The sequence below is a fragment of the Oryzias melastigma genome, linkage group LG19 (genome assembly GCF_002922805.2).
Source record: "Oryzias melastigma strain HK-1 linkage group LG19, ASM292280v2, whole genome shotgun sequence".
Classification (NCBI taxonomy): domain Eukaryota; kingdom Metazoa; phylum Chordata; class Actinopteri; order Beloniformes; family Adrianichthyidae; genus Oryzias; species Oryzias melastigma.
The window spans coordinates 4,918,436-4,922,832 of record NC_050530.1 but is presented as its reverse complement, the minus strand read 5'-3'; the positions used below and the strand labels follow the sequence as shown (position 1 = coordinate 4,922,832).

Sequence of the window (4,397 nt, the reverse complement as noted above, 5' to 3'; positions counted from 1 at the left end):
TGTCAGTTCGGACGAGGAAGTTGAGGGTTTCACAGACCGAACTTTCACCAATCCTTTCCAACTGCGGTCAAATGAGCCGCCGTTCACATTTCCGTGGTCACATCAAGAAGCTCCGTGGAGTCTGGTGGAGATTTTCCAGCGTTCTCAGTCCTGCTACCGTAAGTATTGGATGAAACTCACACCAAAAATCCAGTGATGCTGATTTGACCACAGAAATGTGAACGGCGGCTCATTTGACTGCAGTCAATGTGAAGATACCATCTTCTCTTCTCCAGAACCTGAACTAGACACTAGGAACAGATGAGGGTTTAGTGCATGTGCAGCAGAGCTGTTGATGGAAAGAAGATCATTCATTCAAACAGAGTTTGTCCAAGACAGTTTGATTGGTTTAAAAGGAGAAATACTCAGAAATGAAAAAACTAAGTTATTATTACATTTGTTCTGCGTCCTGGCGCCGGGCCGGTTCTGGCTCAGAGGTTGGGGACCCGTGATTTAACAGATTAAAAGTGAAGGAAGGAGCATGTAGTTCTGGAAGCAAGAGACCGGGAAAGAGAGACCCAGAGGATGGAATCAATGATCGATATGACACTAAAACATGAAGCGCTGCCTGCTCTCTGCTTGAGTCTTCATTTTCATTGTTTTCTTCCATTAGAGCGACCGCGGTTTCTGTCATGTATTATACTGAGAAAACTGGTCACACAGCTGATCTCTGCGGCCGGAGTGGCGTTCCACCTCCAATCCTTTTACCGGAACACCGCTCCAGACCATTCGGCGTACTGTCACCCCTGGTGTTGCTTGAATTAGACGGAGACATCTGACCTGAGAGGCACGGGGTTGATGGAAAGGATTTCAAAATCTATTGGTGATGCCAATTGGAATGGGATGCTGTGTGACAGAGATTGATGAGTCAGGAGTGTGGGAGTCGTGGTCCAACCGGGAATGGTTTTGAAAGATCGGAGGGAGGGGTGGATGTTCATGCTGAGACGGGAACCATTATTGTTAGGATGTGAGTCATGGACTTTGAAGAGGTGTGATTTAAAGGTGGTAAGTCATCAATATATGGTCTACTCATGGAATGGCACTCGTCTTCAGCCAAATGTGAAGCGGGTGCACTCGTGAGAACATGTCTCCATACGGGTAGCAGGAAGAGGTCCGGATCTGAGACAGTTTAACTGCTGATTGTTGGGAATCAGGTTGATAAAGTCCGTTTTCAGATTGCTGCAGTTTGAGCTTGTTGGTGCCTGCATGAGTAATGAAGGGTGTTTGACAGAAAGTGGGTGGCAGTCATTCGTGTCATTGACGACTGCTCCTGAGGGGGAGCGTGTTTGGCAACCCGGACATGCTGAACAACGGAGTCTCCACGGTGAGCTTTGAAGGAGTCTTACCCACACAATCATCCACAGATAACACCAGCATCCATTTGTGACATGAGGGGAAATGTTACCTTCACATCATCATTTATGACATAAACCTGCATTTACAAGGACTCAGAGAGGAAGGAGAGAGCATGAGGCCCAACGCTGAAGAGTTGGATCAGAGGTTTCTGACCCAGGTCCTCATGAGCTCCTGCTCTGCTTGTTTTACCTTCAATAAGGTTCTGAGTCAGTCCATCAGCCTGTTCTGTTCATGACATGAACTACTGCTGTTCTGAACATTTGTGTGTTTTGGTGTCAGGTGACATTTTTGTTTTTGGTTATTGCACGTGTGTGATCATGTGATCGTGTGTGTAATGAGGTACGTGTGGATGAAACTTCTATTGGTTTCAGTGTCACGTCAAAGAATCTGTTAAACAACTGAAACAGGGATTTTTCTGGCATGAGTTTAACCCATAAAGACCCAAATTCAACAGAACTTTGGCTCATTTTGCCGACAGCATTTTAATGGAGGAGCCTCCATCAAACTGCATGAGCCGCTGCAGCTCCGCTGCTTCACTTGTTCATCTGAGCTGCTATGAAGCTCCATAATCCACGTGTTGATATGATACTGGCAGTGGCGGTTCTACACCGATATGATCTGTACTCCAGAGAAGAACAATCAGTCATGTTGCAATAAAATAATCATTTTAAAGTTGTTTTTTTAATGTCATATATTAAAACATGTTTATAGAAATATATGCAACATTTTTGCATAATTGTGTGTAATACTGATGAGTGTTGTAGTTGTGACAATGAATGGAGCACCAGATGAGTGTTTGTGGTGCTGAGGTCAGTGTGAGCAAATGCTAGACATTCCCATCACACCTGAATGCAGCAACAGCCAGTTCTTAATGCAAGCACATGAGTGTGGAAATTCCACGCAGCCCCTGAACGCACCTCATGCTGAGTGAAAGTCATCTGTCAAAGTCAAAGAGGTTTTCGTTCCGCCAAAAAAAAGTTTAACCCACGTTTAGAGGTTGTTAATTTAGAGGCCTCCTATATTGAAACATGGGTTATAGAATGTCATGTTATTTAGATTAAAAGGATCTTGCTTCAACCTAAGTTTTGTTTGGTTCAGTTTGGTTCAACCTTTCAGCTCTAATTAAGATCCAGTCTTTATTTTCTTTAAGTGTAGTTCTAGTGGATTCAAGTTTTAGTTCTAGTTGGTTCAAGTTTCAAGCTCTTGTTTTGTTTTCATTTTAAGTTTACTTTAGTTATTACGTTCTAAATTAAATTAAATTTGCTATTTTTTTCTCCCATCATTCCTTTAACCTTCAAAACAATAGCTTAAATCTCACAATAATGTTTACAGTATTACTATGAATGAAAATAAAACAAATATATATACAAAAATGAATCCTTATCTCTTTCCTGGTCTTTGGCTCAGGAGTGTTTGAGTTTAACTTTAATGTTCCAATATTATCCAGTGCTCTGCGTCTCTCAGGGAAGTGAGGAAAGTTCCTACCAGATCCAAGTAGAAAGAGTTGTCCAGTGTCCAGCAGAGGGCTCTGGCTCCTTAGCTAGGATCACTTCAAAGGATTCGGGTTGGCTGCCATCTTGTTTCATCATGATGGATCTGAGAAAGAAGTCTGTCTTATTCGGCCCAATCTGAATGTCTTATCATAACGTAAAATATACTAAAATTAGCAAATACAAGGCAATCCGTATGGATGAATAACATAAGATCATTTTATGTTAGCAGAACGTTTTCAAGTTATGCAGCACGTAATGGCGGATGGAAGCCTTCACTTTACGCGCCAAAACTTCTACAACTTGAAAATTGTAACATAAAACAACATAAATTCACTGCCTTAGTCGGACATTTCAGGAAATTAACAAAAAACGTCAAATCTCAAATGAATGCAAATAAATATTTTGTTACACTCACCAAGTTCCGTTCGGTAAAAGAAATTTGCTTTTTTTTATCAGGAGAAAACAAGTGGAAAAGTAAAAACTGAACTTTACCAAAGTTTAAAAATGAAACAAAACCAAAAGTGTATCAAACTCTGATCATTTACGTCCCATCTTCTGTATAAATGGATGCTACGCTAACTTACGTTAAAGCTCTCGTCCTTGTAACAACCCGATTGGCTGTTGCTGGTCACATGGATCATGTCAGCCGGAAAATACGTACCCTTTCAAAATAAAAGTACATCAACTTGTACAACAATTTAACATGAGTTTACACATTCTCTTTTGTCATGATATCCCAAATAAACAAAATACAATGAACTTTAAACCTTTAAACATTTTTACCTTTTTTTGTTATTTGTTTTATTCTATTTTTATATTTTTTATCGGTGTGTATCGTTCCATCTCTCACAAATCGATACGAATCTCGATACATGGTCCACGAATCTATTGGTAAAGGATATATCTATGTTTTAATACGATAAAGTCCGATTCTTTTACCAAACACACTAAAATCTAGATCTTTCTTATTGACTGTTTTTTAAAACTAAATAATAATGCATAACATTTGACAGAGAAATTCAGGGATTTACATGGAGGAAGCAAGCTTATGATTGGACGTCTTTTTCTTTGCATTGCATGAATATAAAAAGAAAAGGATGGTAGAAAAAAAGCAGAAATGGAAACTAGTTTTCCTGAAGTGTATTATTAAATTCTTGGTTGATTTTATACCTTTTAAACAACACAATCTTGTTTATATCTGTGATTTTTAAATGATACTGCAGTTGCTTGGTCGATTTTTCTAAACATATCTGATATCTTTTACAGTCCTAATATTTCATAAACGTTACTTTTTAAGGCTTTCCTTTACGGGGTCACATGAGTTCTACCGTCTACATGTATGTGTCCTGAGGCTCATGTCAGGGGGATGTTTCCTATTAGTTTGAAGCCTCTTCAGAAGTCCAGAACTTCCCCCGCTGACTGCAGCTGATGCTGGACGTCATGCTGGATGAAGCGTTTATCCCAGACAGATCAGATCAGATCAGAGGACGGATCAGACATGGATTCACT

At 40.1% G+C, this 4,397-nt stretch overlaps 1 long non-coding RNA gene across 4 annotated transcripts in view; it reads right to left on the bottom strand.

Annotated features, from left to right (window-relative positions):
- The window catches only part of LOC118600197, a 15,826-nt gene extending 11,629 nt beyond the window's left edge, over nucleotides 1-4,197 (bottom strand). The window contains exons 1-2 of one of the 4 annotated variants that reach the window (XR_004949774.1): nucleotides 3,304-4,197; nucleotides 2,881-2,991 (exon numbers count right to left, since the gene is read on the bottom strand). This is a non-coding gene — a long non-coding RNA (uncharacterized LOC118600197). The remainder of the gene's footprint in view (nucleotides 1-2,880; nucleotides 2,992-3,303) is intronic. The other 3 variants (XR_004949776.1, XR_004949773.1, XR_004949775.1) reach the window with 3 other exon arrangements.
- Nucleotides 4,198-4,397: the final 200 nt, after the last annotated feature.